Here is a 6,052-nt window from a genome sequence, read left to right on the forward strand (position 1 = left end):
ATGTGCAATAATACCCGGAAAAAATTAGTTTTGTTTTGGACGCCACCCAGCTGTACATGTGCGAGTATGCTAAAATACAATTAAAAGCTGACCAGTCAATCCATTCTAATACAAGATCACGAAATCATATGCAGTAGGTGAGACATCCAAGATGGTGTAGATAAAATACTCTGACACATATGTACGAGTACAAGTCCAGTACGTGTACCCTCCTTTATGAGGAAGGTACGATGGAGCTTCGTTGCGTATGTCTAAGATGGCCCACTCTTCCATGCACTCAAAAGCGGTATTAAATATCTAAGTGATCTTTTGAATAATGCTTAAATTTTAGAAGCACATGAACGATACCATAACAAAAATTATCTGGATTCAAACAGTTACATTTAATTACCTAATTCCTCTTAAAAAAATGCAGCGGGTTTCTTGTCTGTGGTCATTCACCCCTTCCCTTAATTCTTATAATCACCAGAACAGTTGAGAACATCCCGTGAGAGCTACCGAGTATGCATCACTAACAAAAAAATACTTTTTTAAAATTCTTGCGAAAAAAACGAAAGACTCGCCAGTTATTGCAGTACAAGGTCATAGCGATATACGCTCAAAACGCATTTGCGGACAGCGGAAAAAAATTGGCAGAAGAACTGGTTACTAGCTGCCCGTCCAGCCAGCCATTGCAGAAACTGATTTAGCAAACTAATCTACTAATAATTAAGACTTGTAAAAACGGCGAAATTAGTGCAACACATCATTCTTTTATAAGAATTTGTTTAGAAATGGGCATTTGCTGCAGGCCTAAGTGTAAACCTAACCGTGTAAACGTATACCGTTAGAGCAGAACATGGTCTACTTTAGTAACTGAATCGACAAGGTGACCTTTATAGCCGCTAATGATTCGGCCTATTGGTATATTCGTTCAAAAAAAGAGAATTCACACATGCAGATACTGTTACGCGAATGTAACTGAAATCGATGTTATGCTGTTTATTAGTTTTTTTGTATCGCAACTGTCATGAGATGATTAAAGTTTGCTTAAAGTTCGGAAGCTCGTGAGTTTGTAAACTGCAAATACGGAGAAATTTAATACTATTTGGAATATTGTTTGGTACTATTTGGCAATTCGTTTCTAAATGTGACTTTCAAAAGCTATTGCTATTTTTTAATGCTATTAATTTTAAGGCTATAATGTATCTGAAATTTTATTCATGACAACATTTTCTACCGTCTATATAGGCTATCTATACAAGAGTATCCTTGAACAACAACTTATACCAATTTCACTCGTACGAATTTTACTTATAGTTAGCTGGAATTTGGTATTTGGCACTGTGTTGTACTTATACCATGGTATCTTACAGACAAAAAATCTAAAGCAGGGACGCACGAACTAGGTTTTTATGCATAATAACCGAATGCTATAACCGCTTCCAAGTACTGTTCGATTTACGAAGTTAACTGCAAAAATGAAAGTTCCGGTAAGTTTTTAATCTGTATATATATAGAATGGTGCCCGGATTAGGGCAATTAGGTTTTACTTTTACACCAAGGTCACTATTGTACCTTTTCTGCAATCTGGCTAAAGTTTTACTGCATTTAGCGCCAGTTCTTGCGTGTACTGTATGTGAACATTTGTTATCGCTAATAGTCGAGCGACTTGTGCTCGGCATACCTCAGCTGGTAGGCTAAGTGCCCACTGCCCATTAACAACGTACGTACATTTGCCGTATATTAGTAAAGAGAAGGCGTGTCCTTGGCTATTTATCCAATGGCCGTGGTCACTTGCGTACACAAGATGGCGGCATGGAGCGCGCTTGGTTTGGATCTGCAGTCTGAATTTACAGCCTGCAGATTCATGCTTTCAGTTTTTTGAAACCATCGTCCACGTGAGCTTTTTGGTTTCAAAAACTAAAAGCTGACTCCGTTTTCCTTTTTCTTTCAACCAAACTAGGTTTTGCTCATTAGTTGCGTGCGATTTCGCATTTTCGTAAATCGATTCGGGATAAAGTTACAGTAGAGAATAGGCTTGCCTAAAGAAAAGGAAGCGTGTCCTGAAAACGTCCAGTTTGTGGCTGCCCTGCTCAACTACAGAACGGCTACTCTTCTTCATTTGTCGCTGGACTTCTACTTCTGCCCCATGATCCTGACTAGACGATTTCGTCAGCGTGCAGTTCTAGGGCAGGTGCACTTGGGAACAGTGAAACAGAACCAGGGACAGTGAAACAGAACGAGCGAAGGTATGTTGAACCACCGCGTCTGTGGAGTTTACTGTACAGCTTTTAAATTTTATCTAAAATTTATGATGAAATAAACTGTACAGTGTGCACCATTAACTTTGTTTTGCAAGTTTCACTGTAAAGTTTTCTTAGTATTTCAATTTATCAAAAATTTTTAATCGAATTATTGAAAATGATATGGAGTGTTATAGAATTGTATACTGTAATACATATTTATTGTTATAATCTTTATTTTTTCAAATTTTGTGTAAGTCTCTCAACAAAATTTTAGAACGTAAAGGCCACGGAAATATTAATTATTTTAAACATGCTTTTTGCAGATGCGTATTCGCAAGAATTTAAAATGAAATAAACGGGGAAGTTTCGAACCCCAAACATCCGAAGCAGAATTCCAGCGCACATTTGGCAAAGGCTTTGTTGGCGCTATGAAAGGTATGTAGCTATCCACTGATTTCACCTCGTAATTAAAATCTGCCTACTGAGGTTCTTTAATTGGTTCAGTTAAGGTTTTTATGTTTTTAGCACATGTCCGCACCGCTGACTTCGCGACGTGACAGCCGCCAGAGCGATGACCTCCTGGATGAAAAGCGAAATCGCGCGCTGCCGAATTTTAGCCGACTACCGGGAACGGCCGCCAAATTAAGAGCATAAAGATACCGGTAGATTTGTTGTCCAAAATGACTTGAGTTTTATTGTTGTGTCTTGAATTCGCTTTTTTTAAGTTTTATAAGGTAGTGATTTATATGACCTAGATGATTTTAATTAACTGGTCAAGTTAGTAATTTGGTTCCTGGTTTTTTAAAGTTATTTTGCACTTAATAGGTTATTGTTACGACTTCGTATTAATTGCTTTTCCAGTTACGGAATTAGTTTTTTAGCGGAAATAATTAAAATTCAGCAATTTAAACTGCGTTCCTAACTGAGAACTCTGTATCCGCTACATGCGATCCGGTTAAGAGTACGGTTTGCTCCACATACGACCCGCAACGAATTCCTCTAGCATACTTCTTTCATCGAAATCGACTCTCTTAGGACTCGACTGACCAGTTACGGTGAATCGTCAAACGAGCCGCTAGGTGCTCGAAATCTGTATCCCTCTGTACTCGTAACACGATCGCCTAATCATAGAGCTCCACTCTTCAACCAAAAAAATTTCACTATACAGCCGCTCCTCTTCGGATCGACTGAGGATCTAAAGTGCAGTACCTGTAGATCCTTTAGGGATCGTTTAGAATTAAGCCTTAGGATCGGGTATGTGGCCAAAGCTGCGATTCCCAAGGTGGGTTTACGGTGAGCTCTTGGCCCTCTAAAACTCCAGCACGTACGTATGCTCCACAATGCAGTCTTTTCGTTTTTAAGAGTGAAAAAAGATTAAACACACTAAATTTCACTGACAGTTGGAAAATTCAAATGAGCAAATGCTGTGATTATTTCGTGATGTGCTTACCGACTAGCTACTACAGTAGTGTACTGTTATTAAATATTTGCTAGCTTGTTTGCAGAAGATTATTGCAGAAGTTTAGTAATGGTAAGTCTCCTACCCAATATCAGAAAATTCGCTGATTAGTAACTGCAAATTCATATTTTTGAATCCACGAACTTCAGAATTTGCGTGCAAAGCAGCTACACATAAAAATAAAGGTCAATATTTTTTACAATTAAAAATCAATATTTTTAATAATAGGTATGCTTGGGTTTTGATATTTTAACTGGTCAAGTCCGATAGAAAGATAAGTACAATACTATTAAATATCGACATGAAAAACGGTGAAATTCTGGATCGTGTACCTGTTACACACATACGGATGCTACATACAGATCGTCGATGGTCGTTTCGTATAAATTTTTACAAATACTCTGTATGCCTTCTGTTGCAAACCTTTAATTAACCTTACAGAGTGTATGCCTAAGATCTTAATATTACCGAGTGCATCTTTACGAGTACAGAATTTTACGGAGTGATCTATGATGCCGTCGCTTACATAAAATACAGTAATTATCACTTCTCCGCATATGTACACAACTGCCATAGAACCTCATACAGATCTACGAGTAGATTTTTGCACTAATACAGTTCACTGCTCACACGGTTTTTCTTTTTAGCATTGGCTATCTTGTATAGTTAAATGTGATAGTGCAAGTAAATAATTTTTATGTTTAACATAAAAATTTTCTATTGGCATTGTAACTTTGCTGTCATGTAAGAAAGGATAGGCGAACAATACTGCTTGTACAATACTGATCACACTCGATCAGTCGCCGAGCGGCTGATTTCAGTTCTCCGCGGTCGGATAATTACAGAAAGGGCGACTTACAGGAACACGAATACCAAACAGGAATACCAAAAAGCAAAAATAAAGCAAAAATTCGAACTGGGTACATCAGATTGTACTTAACCTTGTGTACAGGATAAAATTCATTGTAATCCGAGGTCCAGCGCAAAGCTGGAGATAATGTCCCAGGTCCCTCGGGTTGGGCAGATGGAAAGGTCAGGTGCAGAACACCTACAAGAGAGCGTACCTCATGTTGTGTGCAGATAAACAGTACAACCAGAGCGAGAATCCTGGCGAGCGCGTCCTGGCGTGTTATTGAGCGAGAATTATTCGGCTCACCATGGTCCAGTCCTACAATGCTAAACGTGACTTCGATAGTGGTATTCTACTGGTGATTTAGACTTTTGGGTGTTACCGACTTACCGTTAGGTTTGAGCAGATACCGGCACATTAACATAACTTGGCAAACTTAGTTCAGTAATGCGTAATAAGCTAGCGATCAGTAGCCATTGGCTACAACAATTGAGGTGCGATGACTATGTGCGTTAAGGTCCACATGACAAAAATAAAGGCATCAATCGTAGAAATCAAGAAAGATGTACGAGCACACCAAACAAGTAGGAAGAGATATATATAAAAGGGAATACAAAATTAATGTAAAAAAAACATAACAATGCAGCGGACGTAGTATCCCACTATCCACATCACTGCAAAACAAATTCTTGGCATTTATTTTGTTAGATTTTTTTACCGATAGGCAGCGGTCAGCGTACATTTATTTACCTTGAATTGTTCATAGTATTCTTAGTGAATTTAAATTAACTTTTTACAACTTAGGTTCCGGTACTTTTATGTTCCAAATGATATGCAAAAGTTTGCTAAAAGCATTTGGTCTAGCTGAGCGGAATACTTATTGCGACGGTATCTACAAACTTCTGCGTCAGTTTTGTATTATTAATAATTTAAAAGCCCAGCCCCTTGGAAAAACGCGGTCGTACATGCGGCAACCATGCAGTAATTTCAATCCGCAGTCTAAAGGGAAATCAAGGGATCGTTTCGTTCATCACGGCCTAGAAGGCACACGAGTTTTTGTCTAACAAGTTTGTTACGGACGGCGATGATGGAATGGAGACGAACGTATACGTATAATGCTTCCGCTTCGATGTCGGTCTAACAAGAATTAAGACAACCCAAATCGATTGGCTGTTTACTCTTTCGAAAAAGGCGTGGTGGCACGCATCCCAAATAAAACGTTGGGTTGCAACGGTAAATCGATAGCATCCGTGCGCATGCACCTCCAAAAATTCCCTATAATGACGCTGCCTTAAGGTACCGGTTGATATGCATATAATCATATCCGTACAGCTCCCAACAAAGCCGTTTTGCCCTAGAAACATGCAGGATTTTTTGTGTATCTGTATGTATTGTGCTAGTCGACATTACGAAAATTTACTACAGTAATAAACCATCGCGGCTGTTCGGTCGAAACATAAGTACTGCAGATATAAATACAATATATAGATATTTATATATCAGAGTGTGTTATTA

At 38.5% G+C, this 6,052-nt stretch overlaps 1 long non-coding RNA gene across 1 annotated transcript; it reads left to right on the forward strand.

Moving 5' to 3' along the window:
• Nucleotides 1-1,852: 1,852 nt before the first annotated feature.
• LOC129581972 (uncharacterized) lies at nucleotides 1,853-3,138 on the forward strand. The gene is made up of 3 exons (XR_008689568.1): nucleotides 1,853-2,231; nucleotides 2,552-2,663; nucleotides 2,754-3,138. It is a non-coding gene; the product is annotated as an uncharacterized LOC129581972 (long non-coding RNA).
• Nucleotides 3,139-6,052: the final 2,914 nt, after the last annotated feature.

The sequence above is a fragment of the Paramacrobiotus metropolitanus genome, unplaced genomic scaffold, assembly GCF_019649055.1.
Source record: "Paramacrobiotus metropolitanus isolate TYO unplaced genomic scaffold, Prichtersi_v1.0 Parri_scaffold0000006, whole genome shotgun sequence".
NCBI lineage: Eukaryota > Metazoa > Tardigrada > Eutardigrada > Parachela > Macrobiotidae > Paramacrobiotus > Paramacrobiotus metropolitanus.